This window comes from Epinephelus moara, chromosome 18 (assembly GCF_006386435.1).
Source record: "Epinephelus moara isolate mb chromosome 18, YSFRI_EMoa_1.0, whole genome shotgun sequence".
In the NCBI taxonomy this organism is placed as follows: Eukaryota; Metazoa; Chordata; class Actinopteri; order Perciformes; family Serranidae; genus Epinephelus; species Epinephelus moara.
Window position 1 is genome coordinate 12,342,701 of NC_065523.1, and position 18,813 is coordinate 12,361,513.

The 18,813-nt window shown below is 39.2% G+C and overlaps 1 protein-coding gene across 1 annotated transcript in view; it reads right to left on the reverse strand.

Moving 5' to 3' along the window:
• The window catches only part of unm_sa1261 (un-named sa1261), a 29,220-nt gene extending 17,515 nt beyond the window's left edge, over positions 1-11,705 (reverse strand). Inside the window, exon 1 of the mRNA XM_050070032.1 lies at positions 11,491-11,705. The gene's annotated coding sequence lies outside the window, so the exon portion shown is untranslated. The remainder of the gene's footprint in view (positions 1-11,490) is intronic.
• Between the last annotated feature and the right edge of the window lie 7,108 nt (positions 11,706-18,813).

An 18,813-nucleotide genomic window follows, 5' to 3' on the forward strand; every position in this document is an offset into this window, starting at 1 on the left:
GTAGCGTAATCATATTTATACTACTGTCTGTACTGTTTATCTGATCCATGAGCATATACACCCGTATTCATTTTCCACTTCCCACTATTGTACTTCTACCTGCATTGTGTGCTACATTTGCTGAACATGTTCCTACTGTATATAACAAAACATATTCTCAGTACTTGAACTCTGTAATGATAATAGAGTTGAATTTAATCTAACCCAATCTTGCTCAAACTTTGTAAAATAAACATTCCTAACCACTTTATTCTGGGTATTTTCCAAGGGCTGAATCGTCTGAGTGGGACAACATGTTCACTTGCTGCCCTGTTGTATTCTTGGCTCCACATAATACCATAACAACCTTGACATGAATGCATGTAGTATGCACAGTTTTACGCTCAATTTCTTCCTCTCATATAACCTCTTGAGCATTAAGCATATGCTCATATGTGCTCTCACACTGCCGTCATATCAAAGAGGCTGCACATGAAAGAAGTCACAACCAGCACTAATTAGGAGCATCTTCTGTTCACGGCAGCTCCTTCTCAGGGTAACGGTGCCACGGCGGCTCCCCAGAGGGCCTCGAGGAGCACCAAGCCCCATTTGCCTCCCGGACAAAGGGCGGGGGGGGTTGAGACCGCCTTGTTGTCTTCGTTTTCACTGAGATGCTTGTCTGTAATCAAAGCTGGAACTCGGCCAATCTGCTTTGCGTCATTGCTGCTTTTCTCTTCATATGTACCTCCTGGCTAATGTTACCTGCCGATTGCACCAAACAGGACAGGAGGTGAATGGTTCAGTCTATCACCTGATGGGCAACAAGCTACAGGGATAGCACAGAGATGAAAAACCCACAGGGTTAAAAACCTCTGATTCATCTCCCTGCACCAACAGCAGCAATCTGTCATGTCTGCTTTGTGTCTCCATGCAGACTAAATACTTCCTGGGGATTGTCAAAACACCTGTTGTTCTTAGGTCATTTTTCTACTGTGAATTGTATGTATGTATGTATGTATAGTATAATATGTAAATAATATGTATCTTGGTCACAGACAAATGTAAAAAAAATCTAAGGGATCAGTATAAAGACTGTTTATTTATACATGCATTTATAATAAAATGAAAATGGTATCTGCCTCAAAAATCCAGTATTGTTCTGTAAATGGGCAGGGATGAAACAAGTGGGCCCAATCATATATTTCACTTCAGCAAAAGTAGGAATAAAGCAGTTTAAAACTAGGGTAACAAAATAAAATCTGCATTTTAAATTTTACTTCAGTAAAAGAACAAAAGTATTAGCAATAAAATATCATTAAGTACAAAGAGTAAAGTACTTATTATGCAGAATAGCGTAATCCAGACTCATACCTTATGCTGCAGCTAGTAAAGGTGGAGCATATTTCTTTACTATATCTACCGCAGCTTGTGAATTTCAACAAGGGATCAACACAGCCCTATCTTTATCCATAATAATACACTGTAATACAATAGTTGATTATATTTTGTGTTATTAATCTGAATCTACAAAGTCAAAGTCAGTAATACCTCAGAGTACCTCAAACTTGTACTTAAATACAACACATAAGCAAATGTATGTAGTTACATTCCACCACTGATAATAGGTTGGAAAACAAATTTGGGTAACTTTTCGGTAAAACGGTCCTCTCCATCAGACTGCACCATCTTGTCTCAACATAATAAAAACATATCCAGATGGAGTACCACGAGGCTCAAATCTTGGTCCACTCACCAGTTTACTGTATGTTATATTCACTCAACCGTAATAACCTTGACATGTGTGAATGCAATACAAACAATTTCACTCTTTTTCAACCATATTGCCTCCTGAACATACTCATGGAAAAATGGAAAAAATAGCAGTAATTAGTACCAGATTGCAGCTTCTGCTTGATTTCCATATGGAGTGCCACAAGGCTCAAAACTAGGTCCACTACTTTTTTAGACTATATATTTTACAGCTAGGAATGATCCTCTGCAAATACAGTACACATTTTCACAGTTATGCTGATGACTCACAGCTCTATATAGATGTTGATCCTGATAATCTGAGCTCCCTTTACCACCCTAGTAAGGTATCTCCATCCTCTAAATGCATCAGGATAAAGCTGAGGTTCTACTTTTCCTAAAGTATCAAACTAATTACAGTGAAAGCTGTCTTTACATCCATCGGTACACTGCAGACAGGAACTGCTGATAGATAATTCTGCATAAAAAAAGGCTAAAGTTGTAGCCCACAACTTAACTCACCACATCTATGGCAGTATTATGGGAACTGTAATTCTAAATAATCAGCATCAAAAGCTAATAATAGTATCTACTTTTTTCATGGTGCACTAGGCTATCAATATATTATTTTACATTAATTTGGCTCAGAATGTCCAATCAACATGGTTACTACATTCCTGTATCAAAGACACTCTTCTCTATAATCCATAAACTTCAGATATTATTGAACACCAGTGGACATACGGACAAAAAAACCCTCAAACACCATATACATAGTAAACCTCACAACCATTTGTGAGCAGACCAACTGCAAATTAAGAGATAGACAGGAGGCTTAGACATTATACCGTAGGCAAGAAATGTATGCGTGACTGACTACGGTCTCAGTCTAATTTTCTAGTCACAGAAAATGAACATAACTAAAAAGGTCAGTATGTTCTTTTTTTCCCTCGACACACAGCGACTTGTGCAAGCTTTTATTTCAAGCGGACTTCAACTACTGCAATGCAAAGCTCTCAGGTCTCTCCAAAAGTCAGTAAATCAATTACAGTTTGTATAGAGTGATACTGCAGGAGTTTCAACTGGAACAAAAGAAAAGAAATCGCATTGCTCATGTTCTAAAGTCCTTGCACTGACCTCCAGTCAGTTTCAGGATAGATTTCAAGATCATAGTACTTGTTTATAAATCTGATCATGATCCTGGTCTTTCAGATCCACAGAGCCTCTGCTGCTCACTGGACAAAAACTCAACAACAAAATACCAACACAGAAGCTGCTATTTGCATGTTTATATCATTCAAACATCAATGGACACCTGATAATATACAACTACATATTATAACTACATGCAACTGAACGTAAAAGCTGTCAAAACTGCTGAGTAATGTCCTCTCTGTTATTAAAGTACACACACATTAAGCACTGCAGAAAAACTGCTTCTGCCACCTCATTTGTGTTTAGGCCAACATCGACTTGTAAAACATCAGCACCTAATTAATCATTTGTAATGCTAAATCAATATGTCAGCCAACTAAAAAATACTTAAAGAACAAATGCTACCATCTTAAATTATATCTGGCTCCCTACAAAAACTCTGTTAAACCCCCAAGGGTTCCAGAAGGAGGAGAAAACAACACTTTTTCCTTTTAAATTACGCTGTATATCAGGAGTAATTTGGTCTTTGTTTCGCACTGAAATATCTCAACAACTTTTGGATGGATTGCAATTACATTTTGGACATTTATGTTACTCATGGTCACCAGAGGATAAACCCTACTGACTCGGGTGATCGTGGCATTTCTTCTAGTGCAACCATGAGGTTGAAATTTGTGGTTTTGTTTGAAGTATTTTGATATCTGTTGGATGGACTGTCATGCAGTTTGGCACAAACATTCACATTCTCATCAGAATAAATTCTAACAACTTTGGTGAACCCTTATACGCTTCATCTAGCACAGCCATCAGGTCCAGATCTCACTTTATGTAATACTTTGCTTTAGATTAACTATCTGCAAAACTACTGACATTCCCGTCAGCCTCAGCTGAATGTTAGCTTGCTACCATGCATGATCAAGATGGTAAACATGGTAAATATTATACCTGCTTCACATCAACAGTCACTAGCACCTATATAATAGACTAATATGAAATAGACTCTCCGTAGTTTTCTAAATAGTGAACAGTCAATGGAGATTTTTAAACACTTATAGTTGGTGCTAATTAGCAAATGTCAGCATGCTAACATGCCAGTCTAAGATAATTAATTTCTGCTTATAATCAGCATGTTAGCATTTAGCTCAGCACAACTGTGTCCAAGTAAGGGAGACTGGGGATAATTTGACAGGGAGCATTTGTATCATCTCAAATTGCACCAATCAGAAAAAAGATAGAGCCATGAAACTGATTATGTTCATAGTTGTGATGATATGTCTTTGCCTGTCAACGGACAAACTCAGGTCTCACATTTTTTAAAGTTTTGTTTTTATATTTGTACTAAACAGTTTTAACTATATCTATATTCTTGGAAGTTAATTGTTGTTGTTGGTTTTTATATGAACATCTTAAATGTGTTGTTAAAATTGCCCCATTAAATGTCGCAATCGCCCCTCTGCACATAGTGGCAGATCTAACATTTAACCTCTTTTGTTTCACTTACACTGCTTGTAAAACATTTGATGACTAGATAGATCATGAGGTTTTTCAGTGATGACTTCAAAACCAAAAAAATTGTTACAACTGCCCCCAGTCTCCCCTACTACCTTACAGAGCTGCGAGCTGCTTTTTTTATTTTCGATTAAGAGTAGTAATTCATGAGAAACAGCAATAAAGCTGAACAAAGACAAATTCACATCTGCATTTCCACAAAAAATTATCACCCATCTTTAACCCAAGACCTCACTTTCATCCAAATTTGAATAAACATGTGAATGTGTTTTTCAGATACTCCTGCTCACACACAAACAAACAAACAAACAAACAAGCAAACTGACAACAAACAGGGCTGAACATAACCTCCTTTAACTTCCACACCTCATTAGTTGAAGTAATAACCATGTGCAACAATCAGCATCCATGGTTTTGCCAAAACATCACCATGCCTGAGCTATTTTATGAGCTTGACTTAGAAATTTGATCCACAACCTGTCGGGGTTAACAAAAACATAAAATGTCCAACAGCTAACAACCCAGAGAGCTCAAATCCGTACAAGGGACTAATTAACTCCTCTCGGTCTGAAAACACCAAAGTAGGATGGACTACATCGACTTCAGTGGATTAAAAACATAATGATGGGATGAAGGAAGTTAAATAAGTGCCGTTTGATTTATGAAGTCAGACATCTCACGCTGTTATAAAGTGGAGGACAGGCTGCTCAGTATCAAATAAAGACAGTGGGACTCACATCGTTTCAGTGTTTTAAAGGACATCCAAACACTGTCCTGCAGGTTTATTAGAAAAGCTTTCCTTTAAAAGTTAACTGATAACAAATCATTAGTGAATATTGCTCCAGTGTAATATCTGAGGCAAGTTCGGGTCACTGAGTCAACATGATTGAATTTAAGTTTTGCCAGTCTGACAGGCTGTTTAATTACTTGTTGACCTGCTGGGCCAGTTGAGCTTTTTTTGTGCTTAAATAGAAAGAAACAACCTTGCAAACACAAGTGGATTTTTTTATGCTGAACTGAAGGATGAAGGCTAACTACAGCTGAAATGATAGCAGATTTATCACTTTTCAAGCAAAGATAGTGAAAAAATGCTGCACATTCTCCAGGTTTAGCCTCTAAAATGTGAAGCTTTGCTGCTTTGATTTGCCACATTTCTTTGTAAACTGGATTATTTGAGGTTTTGGACTTTTGGTTGAACAAAATATTTTAAGACATCATCTTGGGCTCTGCGAGATTGGCACTTTCTCAACTTTAACATTTTAACATTTCATTGAAAATCTAATTTTCGGAATAAACATATGAAAATAAGTAGTTGCTGCCCAAGGCTTCACATGTATTTACTGCCTAAAATCTCAGAGGCTGAAATCTTCTCACTGGATAAATTAAAGCTCTGAGGGTGAATCACAATATTTCTGCCTATGTGACGAAACTTAGTGAAAGACATAAAAAAGTAAGGAAGCAAGAAGCCTTACGTAGCATTATGCTAATGACAGATCCACTCTTAGAAACTTAAATTAGGTTAAAATAGAACAAACACATGCCTCAATAATTTCATAAAAAGGGACATTACACTCAAAGTAACCAAACTAGTTATTCTCCTTTTCAGTTAGCAATTCAGTAAACCAGTACCGGACAGTAATATTTTAACATATAATTTTAACAACAATAAAAAAGCAATAGTTTGAAATTTGGAAAATATGCTTTTCTAGCTAATCTTGTGGTTATTATGTACTGGTTTTTCAACAGATGAAATAAACAAGACATAACGTGTTATATCAGAGGGCGGATTTTGTTGACTTTGGTGGTTTCGTGTCATCAGTGGAAGTTTCACACGCTTCATGTTCGTCATTATTTATTCATTGAGTCTTTCTGTTGGGGACTCCCCCAAAATACAGTATTGCACCTGGATGGGTGTGGTTTTGAAAGAAGCAACAGCGCATGCTTCAGTGAGCTCCGTGACCGTCTCAGCCTGCTCTCTGAATGCACATTCAGACCTTATGAGATTATCTGTGTGCACCTTTACAAGAGAGCACAAAAAAAAAATCTAGAAATATTTTGGTATGTGCGTATGTAAGTAAGTACGGGTTGGTTTTAGTTCTAAAGCTTGGAAAATTAGGCACAACTATGAAGCATGCAGAATATGCTAATGATGTTTTTCGACAATTTGTATATGCATTTAAGCCTGTGTAGGCATGATGCCAGATACTACAGTGATATCACAGGCTCCCCCATCTGAGTAGAATTTTAATGTTGTCCATTATTTAGCCCATCTAAATGTCAATATATTTTAAAACTATTCAGTTGTACATATTTTCCAGTGTAACGTTATGATGGTCACTTTGAGAATTTATCAGCAGTCATTTGGAAATCAACAGGGAAGACTAGTTGCAATTGCAGCTGTGCTAGCAATACAAGGAGCAAAAATTGAAATGTATCTTTGTAAAAAAAATGATCACAAAACCAAAAAAATAATCTCTGTTTTAAGTTACCTTAATGACAAAATAGGTTGATTTTCACTGACTCCTTAAATGACATATTACTCTCCTAAGAGTTGCACTATTGAACACGTCCTTAATGTCATGAAACTGTTGCTGCTTCTAAACTATCTGGTTAAGTTCAGGCAACAAAGCTATGTGGTTAGGTTCAGGAAAAACATTATGGTTTGGCATTAGATAAAGACTAGCATACTAGGCTATGTTGTTATTAAAAGAAGTCAACATTGACTTCGGGATGCTAACACTGGTTTCCTGAGTGAAAGCTCTGTGTTAGTTTGACCGACCAACCCTGTAGGGGCTTCTTCAGTGTCTGTACAACATTACGCAGACTGTCACTTTCTAAGCTATGTTACGTCACTTCCTCCTCTGCTACTGTAATTACTTTGGCCACTAGAGGGCACTGCCTTACAATAAACATAGGTATGGGTCACAGTGACCTACTTGCACAGTCAACCTATGTGGACGGTGAAGTTAGAGTTAGGCATACGGTCTTCTGTCAGATTAATTTTGGGCTTAAGGCATAGATTAGATAAATAAACAGCTACGCAGGCAATGGTTTTGCTAGCTTATCTAAATAGTGATGAGACGACCCAATACGTCCTGTCGAGAACGTGAGTCATGTGCAACGCTTTGTGTGATGCAGGATGTAAAACACCACCCCAAGGTTTAACTACCAAGTTCTGAGGGATTCCCTTTCTGTTGCACTTTGTCACATTTTGTTTTTATCAATACACTATCTATTCCATTTCATCCAAGCAGAAAAACATGTTTTGCAATATATTTTACCTTTTCAGGTGTCTCCACTCAGGGTTTTTATGCTCAAACATTAAACTGAAAATGCGCACAAAGAGAGGTGAACATGAACTTACCAACTGCCGAGTTTCAGCTTTTCAATGAAGGCTAGAGTGCACAATCGAACCTTAAAGTCTTGACATTTTACAGGCTTCCCCTCCTGCACCCGTCTCTATGGGCCCTTTGGTCACATCCTTTTGTCATTCTTACCTATTCAACCCAGTGCCAGTGAACTAACATGTGTAAAGTGTTATTCTCTGAATCTGCCCGCTGAGATAACAAAACCAGGGAGATTATTTCTGCACCACGAGCAGCTCTTTCCTCCAGAAATGTTTGCAGAGCTAAAACCGTCACAGCCACAGCTTTGGCCTTCAGTCCCACTCGCTGTCCCTGTGTGGCGGCCGGCCTGCAGCTCGGCCCTCCGGTGGGGCTCGGCGGTTGGCTCCCACAGCGCTCATGGAGCTGTGGAGCACATCAAAGCAGCAAGGCTTTAACCAGCTCGGCCTCCAGCATCTGCGAACACTGGGGCTTTGTGCCTGCACGCTCGGCGGCACATCACTGGGTGCTCTCCTTTAATGCCAACCCATTTCTGCTGCTGTGAACCCCACGCTACAGTAGGTAACGTTACCCCCTTTGTCTGCTTTAATCTCTGCCTCTCTTTCTTCTTCTCTGACTTTCTTTCTCTGCACTGTTATTGTGTGATCCTCCCGTCTGCTGGGTGGCTGTGTGTACACATGCATCAATGTGCAAAGAAAACCAGACGCTCAGTGTCAGCTGTAGGGCTGCAGCTAATGATTATTTTCATTATGGATTCATCTACAGATTATTTTTTAGATTATTTGATTAAGCATACAGAACTTCACAGAGCCCAAGGTGACATCTGCAAATGTCTAGCAAAACCTGAAGATATTCAGTTTAGAGTGTTTTACAATGAAAAAGTAGCAAATCATTTCATTCAAAAGGCTGACAGCAGAGAATCTGGAGCAGTGTGTTTTTACAATTTTTTCATGAGAAATACCTGACACGACTAATCGATTGGTGGCTGTTATTATTTGCTGCAACCAGCAGCTCTACAGCTCGCTCTGTCAGTCAGTTTGTTGGTCCGTCCACAATAATTCCCCACCCTTTGGCAGCCACAGTACCTTAGGAGGCTGAAATTTCACTTAGAGGTCAAGTGTGTGTACAGGTGTGTGTTGGCGTTCATGCCAATTGGCTAAAAGGGGGCGTGGCTGCATGCGCATATATATGGTGGCAGCTCTTAAATTTGGGCTTGTTTTTCTATCAGTTAACTACACATGCATCGATGTGCAAAGAATACACTTTCGGCATCAGCTGTTGAGCTGAAGAACTATTTTCATTCACAAATTATCCATAGGTGATTTTTCAGATTAATTCATTAATCATATATCCAACACAACTTCCAATAGTCCAAGCTGATGTTTTCAAATGGGTTTGTTTTATTCAAACAAAAGTCCAAAACCTGAAGGTCAAGGTAAATTTGTCTCTTGAAAGATCTGATTGTCACCAGCTGACTCATGGCTACGTACATGATATCATGTCGACAGCACGCAAACAAGGCTGCAACAAATGATTATTACTGTTACTAATTGGGTCAGCATATAAAATGCAAAAAAGCTGAAAAAACACAACTTTTGTGAGCCCAAGGTGACATCTTCAAATTTTTCGTTTAATGCAAACAAGTCCAAAACAAATGGATAACTGTGTTAAGAAATACTTAATAATTCATGAAGCAATGTGTCCTTGATTTTAGACCAAAGTTAGTCTCGCTCACCAGACCTTTCTCAAGAAAAGAAAGGTCTGGCTGGGCCGACTCTCACTTTGAGATTGGAGAAATAAACGCCCCAGCTGCTTGTATTTCTTTCAACCAATCACAATCATTCTGGGCGGTGCCACAGCAACGGTGCGCTTGCAAAAATATTGCTGGGGGGAAACAGGTTTTGGTGTAACACGCCCACAAAAATATCACCTACAGGACACAAACCATGGCAGAAAAATGGCTACATCCCCGCAAGATCAAACACCGCAAAAGTTAGTAAAGGACGTGCTGAAAACGGTTGAAAACTGCTACACAACAGGAGGTGGTAGGGCGGGACTTCAGCGGGTGGCTCGTTCCGCCCAATGAGAGGCTGATCTCTGCAGCGAACTTCCGCCCACTCAGACTAGACCAACGTAGACACATTTATTAGCTAGAAGCCAACGTTAGCTTTGTTGGTTATTGGAAAACACCATCTCATGGCTATATATACATGATGCTCAAAGTTAGATATGTACACAGATGAAGCCGTCTGTTCTGCGTTCACTTTGTTCGTATTTGTGCACGAAAAAAAAGCTTAAGGGTATAGATGAAACAGAGCAGCACCACTAGAGGTCGTTGGGGCATTGTAGCGTAGTTCAAGTAAGATACAACTGTCGGAGATGACAAAGACATTTTAAAAATGGTGGAACAGAACTAAGCTGTCAGTCAAGACCATCACTGTTTACATCGCTGCCTACGTTAAAAGGTACGTTGTTACTTCCTCCACTGTCGCCTGTTGTTGTCAGAAACTCTGCGTCTAGTGACATCTACTGGTCATATTTATGCCAACATAAAGGACGTATGAGCGCAGTGATGTTTACAACATTTGAAAGGGAGGTATCTATTTTCATACATAAAGGGAGTATAAATGAGCCTTGACAATGTCAAAGCTTCATGTTCCTGCTGGTAAACAGGGCTGCAGCAATTTTTATTTTACATGAATCATTTTGTTAATAAAAAGGCCAGAAAATAGTAATAAAATTTCCCAGAGCCCAAGGAGCATCTTCAAACATTTTGTTTTGGTCAGATATTCAATTACGACAATGAAAAAGCAAGAAATAATCTAATTTGAAAAGCTAAAACCAGAAATTTTGGAGCAATTATTAAAATTATTTTTGCTGGAGAAATGCCTGATAAGATTATTCGTTAATCAAAATGTCCCCCCATTATCTTTATGTCAGTCAACTAAATGATTAATCGACAGTCATTTCAGCTACAAGAGCCCTGATGGCATCATCTCTGCAGCCCAGTTCGAGGGTCTAAATGCTTTTTGATGCAGTTTCCCCCTCAAAGATGAAGACAGTTCCCATTAACACAAACAATAATTACCAAAAAATAAAAAATAAAGGTTTTAAGCATCCACAGTGTATCATCCTTCACAAGACTCACTGACGGCTGATGCCAGTAACATAGTTTACAGTCTGGGACTCATAAAATCTGCCACAAACTGCAGCACAAAGACATGAAGTGTGTACCACCTCTGCAGACACAAAGCATGCACTATAATCAATACAACATTTCGCACACGTGAACTCAGGTAGAGCAGGAGGGAGTGCACGTGAGCATGTTTGTATGGGAAGAAATCAAGAGTAAATGTTGAATGCAGATCAATAAATGCTCAAATCACAAATATTGGTGATGTACGGATGTGAAGATGGGACACAAAAGATTGACAGCAGCTCCATTGTTCTGCACAGTCAGTGTTTGGTCACATGGTATCCAACTTTTGTATTTTTGGGTATTTAAAATATGATTTATAATTAAAAACCAGCAGTTTAAATGAGAATAATTAACAAAGCCGGCTTGTCAACACAACAGTAGCCCAGTGTGATGCTTTGCAAGAGAGCAGCACACAGACACACAAAGACATGCAGAGAATAAAAAGCACAATCTGAGCTGTGAATTAATAAAACAAACATTTAAAGACACAAACCATCATTTAATTACCACTTAATTGCTTTACAGCGGTCAGAAAATGATCTGATCTGATCTTACCTTTCACAATGTGCTGCATGCAATCTGTCAGTCCATCCAGACACCTGACCCTGTCACTAAGAGACGACACAGATCCTTTAATTTTTTTTTGTTTTATCTTCTTCTCGGTGTTTGAATGAAGCAGGGACCTCTGCCTGTGTTCACCGCCGCTGTCTGTCACAGTCTCCCTGCTGCTGGTTCACCCATGGATCTATCTCTCTCTCTCCCTCTCTATTGTCTCTGCACTCCTGCAGACAGGCCCCGCCTACAGCCACTAACGTCCAATCAGAGCGCAGAGCGGCGGTGCGCTTCTCTGCGGTGATGCTGCATTCAAGGAGTGTTGGAATTTAGTGGTAACTACAACTGGAGAATAAAGTGGCGTAGTGATTGGCTCAGCAGTGAACCTTGAGACTGAACATTTATGTGTGGAGCTGGAACAGTTGTGTGTAGTTCAGGGTTTGGGGCTTGGCTTGGGAGTGGGAGGGGTCGCCGGCTCAAGTCCCCCTACAGACCAAGTGTAGAGTGTGGACTGGTTGCTTGAGAGGTGCCAGTTCGAGCTCCTGGGCACTGCTGAGGTGCTCTTGAGCAAGGTATTGGACCCCCAAACCTGTCCATGGGCAGCCCCCTCGCTCTGATATCTCTCCATTTAATGCATGTACAGGTCCTGTCTGTGAATGTGTGTGTATTTCAGGCCTGTGTGTATATGACAACACAATTGAAAAAATATTGAATTTCCCCTCAGGGATTAATAAAGTTAATCTTTTTGTTTGAACCCCATTAACTGCTCTAACAACAACAGTGCTCTTCTGGGGTCCACATAATGTTTTACAAAACTTAAATGAAAAAAAAAGAAAATTACCGCTTTGTGGGGTTGCAACAGTATGAAATTTTCATGGTACAATATTCTTCTCAGAAAATACTGCAGTTTCATGATATCACAGTATTATAGAATTTATGTTATCAGTCAGAATGACCCTTAAAGAAATGAAAATGGAAGATTTATTTTTGGTCAAACAAATGTTTTTTTTCACTGTAACTTGAAACCATTTTGTTAATGGAGGTATGTGTAAAAAGTCTCTCCTTTGACAGTAACTTAAGGGGAGATTCTCCGTCCAGCTACATTTTTTCCCAATATCATAGATAAGCAAATGTACACGGTATGATGCCCGTCAACTTTTATATCATTGTATAGCTACAAACCAGTATGTTGCTGCAACCCTATCTCGTGCTTGTTTGCCTCTGCACACCAGTCAACTTGCACTTGCACAATTGCACATATCTTAAATGTGGCACCCAAGATTAGTGTCACAAATTCAGTATCTGCAAAAATGTCTCCCCTTCTGTTCCTGAGATATGAGGTTGAGTAAGATTATGATGCCACTTTTTTTTTTGTTCCATTGTAGTACTTTTTGAGGGAATTTACAGTGTAAATACCTACACACACACACACACACACACACACACAATAAAATGGCTGACAGTAAATATAGTGCATTATGTGGTGAACATGGTGTTGTAGGTTTTACCCTACTACATAATCTGACAGCTTTAGTTACTATAGATACTTTACAAATAAAGATTTTTGCACACAAAACATATGAAGAGCTGATAAAATTTGTTCTTTTATGAATTAAACTATAATGCTGAAATAACTGATCGATTTATCTGTTAGTCAACTGACAGAAAATAATCAGCAACTAACAGCATACATATTTTGACTAAAGACCCTGGATACATTAAAAGCAGGTATGGATATCAGATAATGGATCAAATATACCTAATAGTATTTACACTGATTTGGGCCATTAGTTTATTTCTGTAAAAGCATGTGGGATAAGGTTTTATTAGATGCAATGATTTTGCCACACCATGCTGTTTATTGATTTGAAATATTGAAATCTTGCTAAAAATAAAGTAGTTTGCACAACCAAACAGTAGATATGTCCCATTCAATTAAAAAAAATCTACCAAGAAGTGTTTAAATATTTGTTTTGCCCTGTAGCCTTAGTTCAAAGAGGAAAGTCGTTTTATTTTCAAAAATTCCCACGCCCATGAATGCAGCATGAGTACAGGCAGGAAAGCAAAGCACAAGATGTTCTGGATGAAATGTGAAGCTGTGGAGTCACACACATTTAAATCAATGGTTTACAATGAGCGTCTGTTTGTAGCTGCAGCAGCCAGAGGGAATGAAAAGGTGTGAGTGACATCAGACACTCCAAGTGTGATTTTTTTTCCTACTGTGGTGAATAAAAAGTGGTGAAAGCTAATTCAAGGGACTGAGGTGTGGGTTTTTTTTAAAGAGTGATGAATGCATGATGTTACGGTTTGGAGTATTTTTAAATGTCTGCCCTGGGATGCCTTATGATCATGAGGATTATGGGCCTAGTTTATCTGCTGGAAGGCTTGACGTGATGATGCTGGTTTGTAGCATCATCACTAATGCATTTTATTATAGGTGCCTTTCAAAACACTCAAGGACACCTTACAAGACAGAGTTAAAAATTAACACGCAGCAATATATTCATAGATCACGAAATCCATTAATTCAATAATATAAAATAATAAATTTATAAAATAACGAGACAAAATACATAATAATAAAAATTAGGTATAAAATCATCATCATAAAGGCATCATCAGTGCAAGTCTCAATATGTGTGTCACCATTAAAACAGACTGAATATGCCAGCTTGAAAAGGTGTTTTCAGATGGGATTTGAAAGTCAATATTGAGTCATCATATATGTATATATATATATATATATATATATATATATATATATATGTATATATATGTATAAAATTCACATTAAACAAACTGTGACAGATAATGTCCATGTTACTTGTGATAAGGGATCACCAAGTAGATAGTTGCTGAATTTTAAAGGCCCAGACACACCCACCAAACCAACTTAAGAAAACTAGCGGCGATGAAAGTCCCCTGCTGCGTTGTCTCTTGTTGCCTGTGTCTCGCCCAAAAATTTGCACACACCGAAAAGACTTAACCAATGGCCAACCAGCACATATTCTGCACTTGTGTGAGAGGAAATAACTCTCCACACCAGCAGATGCCGGTCATCTGTAATCGTCATACAAAAAGGGAAATCGGAAGACCGTCTTAATGCTAATTAGCCAGTTAGCACAGCCATTCCAATCCAGTGTTGAAAGAACAGAGGATATTTACCGTGCGCCAGTGAACAATAACACAAACCATCAGGAAATGTGTCTGCTAAAGAGTTCAATGACTAAAGAAAAATAATCTTACTTTAAGTAACAAGTTTGTTTTTGTCTCACTCCCTCCTGACTTTAATTCTTTGTTTACTTTCCTCACTTCTGTCTCTTGTCTCGTGCGCTGAGCTGAACTGTCAATCAGAGTGAGTTCATTCACAGACAGGCTCTGCTGATGCCGATTCAACATGCTGAATTAGCTTATGTTTACGCTGGGAACCACTTTAAACAATTACTGAACACAGAAACACAGGACTTTCCAGATGATGTAATGATCATAGATTTATGTTATGACCACCAGTTTTAGTTATTTCAGCTTTGTTTCTGAGAAATCCTGTTTGCATGTCATTTTGGCAGAGGGCTCTAAATACTACAATACCCATAAGCCTCCATTGCTCTGGCGAAGGAGCCCGTCAGAATAGTAGCAAATTCAAAATGTTTTGTCATAGTTGTAGGCAATACGTGGTCCTGTGGTTTCTGAATTTATCCAAACTATTTACCTATAGATCCAATGTGAACAGTTTCAGGCTGTACAGGTTGTAAATTCAGTTTCCTTAGTGGCAAAACCTTTCACTCCTGCACCTTTAACCTTTTAAATAACCAGATATTTTAAGAAAATGTTAATCTTTTGTACTGATGATTCATCCAGAAGAGGCCATTAAAAAAGCTCAGACTGTGAGTCATATAACCTGTGGGGAAAATTAATGGGACACCCGAAACAGCTCCACCACTTCGCAACTCTACGGCTGAAGCTTAAGTCAGAGCTGTGGGTGCAAACAACAAAGCAAAGATTACAGCCACAATCAAAGCAGCATCCACTCATAACACACTGCAGAGACCTGGGTTAAAGGAATACTTCACCCCCAAATGACCATTTGTGAACGAAGAATCCAAAAACGAAAAAAAAACAAAAACAACTCTTGATGAATTAAAAGGTGATTGAAAAAGCACACACACACACTGCACATCCATGAGTGATACTGTTGTTAAATGTGACACCTTATGACTTTAATTCATCAAGAATTTTTGTGTGTTGGATTCTTCCTTCACTGTGAAGGAATGCAAGAACAAGTTTGCTTCCTGAATCCAATGTAACACACGGTGAGTAACTGACAAATGATCATTTGCGGGGTGAAGTACTCTTTTAACTACTGTCGCCTCCATTAAATATCTCAACATCAGCTGCAAGTCTTGCTGAGGGTGCACCCACTCAGGCCAGCTGCTGCATAAAATATTATATTATTCATCTTCGCTGTGTGCTGCCGTCAAAGCTCGACCTTCTTCTGTGAATCAGAGAGAAAGCAGAATGTGTTGCAAGGTAACGCAGAAAGTAGCTGAAAGACAAATGCCAGAAAAAGGAGCAGAAAAGATAAAGAGTCAAACGAGAAAGGGGTAAACATGAGAAATTAAATTAGCTTCTGGGGAAAAGCAAGTTAAAAAGATGAGTTTTAAGTTTCAAAAACCAATTCATCCGCTACATTTAAACCATGAAGACTTCATTTCCCCATAAAAACAAACATGAACAAAAACTTAAGTGTGATAGGGTTAAAGGTCAGAGTTTGGGCTTCCTGTATAGTGTGATATTTAAATGATAATTATCAGCAGGTGTCAGAGAGACATCACAGACGTGAGCAGAATGTAGAGCAGAAAAATCGACCTGCAGCGATTTTAATTATTCAGCGAGCATCCTCACCTGCGATGTCAGAAACATGATGTCAGAAGATCATTTTAATTCATGGCGTCCTGAGTCATTGGCTGCGTCACCAGAGCTGATTGTTATTCTGCAGGCGAAGGAATTAAGTCTCAGGGGAGACGAAGGAAAACAAGCAGCAGTGAGGAGAGAAACGAAATCGATTTCTTTCTCTTTTTACGATGAAATCGCTGCTGAATTAATCCAGAGTTGATTATTTAGTTTTCACCATGAACATCTCTGTATTTGTCTGAGAATATGTTGATATGCAGCTCACATTTTAAATTTGCAAAGCAGACAAAGTGGCGATTCGCTGCCCTGGGATGAGAACTCCTTTAGAAATTGACTAGCTGACAACACCTTAAATCAGACTGGAGGAGGTAAATCCCAGAGGAGGAGCAGAGGAAGAGGTGATCCTGACATTTGTGTATTTCTCCAGGGACAGGTGTATCCCCACATAGTAATTATGGGAGAGTGTATGTGTGAGGACAGAAACAGAAACCAAGAGAGGACATAAGTCATAAACCCTAACCCTTAAAGGAATTGTTAGACATTTTGGATATACACTTAATCGCTTTCTTGCTGAGAGTTAGGTGAGAAGACTGCTGTCATGTCTTTGCTAAATATGTAGCTGGAGCTAACACCAAGTTAGCTTAGTTTACCATCTACTGCTAGCTCACCCAGCACCACTGAGTCGAGAAGGATGCCATTGATGCTACATCTCGCACTCAGTGGTGTAGTGGTAGTTAATGAGGTGGGTGTACTACTAGGTAGATGGGTAGGTTACCCAGTAGGAAGTGGGTATACTCTTCTATCCCAATGGCTTTTTGGCTGATTGATGGGTATACTATAACCGGCCAGAAAAAGAGGTTGGTATACCCTCCACTTCACCATTGTTCATCCTGTCACAAGCACGAGCCTCTCATCCGTGAGTAGATGCACACTTCCTTCTGTGTGGGGATATGGTTGGTGGGTGTAGTTTTATATAAAACAAGTAGTTTAGACATGAAATTGCTCACAACAAGGTGGGTGGATTATCTTGAGTTACCAGGTCATGACATTGCTGTTTAGTTTTTCAAGCATATAATGGTTCGTATGATATCATACAAAATGCAGACACAGCAGTTAATATAGCTCATAAATTGGTACCCCAAATGATGTTACATCCTTAATGTACAGTTACATAATTAATGAAAAGTTATGAAGGTTGGGTATAGGCAAGTAAGGTTACTGTGGTTAGATTTAGGAAAAGAAATTTGATGAGGACATACCTTAAAATGACTCAAAAGCCACATTTCCACTGAGCAGTGTGGAATGGAAAAGTTGTGGATGATACCAATGGAACAGTTCCATATCATCCCCATTTTTTGGTCACCCCTTCTGTTGGGGTACCTAGCACACAGATCTGGGACTAAAAGGTGAGGCTGTGAACACTGCAGTCCATTGACTGGTCAATAGCGGATGGTCGCTCTCGCATGTCGCAATGTAACCTCGTTCTGTGGACAGTGAACGAGGTGCAGACTAAATAAGGTGTGAGTGCTGGACAGAGCGGCGAGTGACAACAACCCTGCCCACATGAAAGATTACTGTTTGCGGTGGAAATGCTAAGCAGACCTAGGGTCTAGGTACCATGTCTGAAGGGATACTTTTGGTTCCAAAGGTACCATACTGAAAGTGTTTGGTGGAAACGGGTAGATGGTAAAAGTTTGCAGGGTTACGAACATGTGTCTCCTGGGAGAAAATCTCCATTTTTGTGACTGCTCAGGACAGCCTCCTTTTTTTTACACCAGTTAGCGCATTGGTCACATGATCGCAGCTTTTCAAAACATGTGGGATTTATACGAATTCGGGTGCATTACTTTTCGTGGGAAAACTTACGAACAGTTTATGAGAACAGCCTGATTTGTTTTGGTGCTTTTAGCCTATTTCCATCTTGCTCCATTTTATTCAAGAGAAGGCAGACATCATTACAGCTGATTCACCAACACTTAGCATCATACCAAAACAATCTAGACTGATAAATAGCACCACAGGTAAGAGGAAAAATATGTCATTCTGATTTTAGGATGAACTTTCCTTTAAAGTAAAAGATCTGGAATACTTTGCATACCAGTCTCTTTCTGTATCTCCTGTTGTGGTAAACAGTGTGACCTTGTCAGCTTGAAGGTCGGTGATCAGAGTCCGTCCTCCTCTTTTGGACAGTAAAACGAGTTGATGGCTGGCAGTGAAACACAAACTGTGCTGAAAGCCAGAGCAGAGAGTTTTCCTATAGGAGGTCTAAGAGCAGATAATTAGTCGTCTGTTGGCTCATTATCATGGCGGCGTGTTTGACTGCATTGTTTGATCAATTCTCCTCGGGCAACAGTAATGAGATCCCAGGGTTGAGAGAAAACACTGGGAGGAAGTTACTGTACCTGCACACACAAA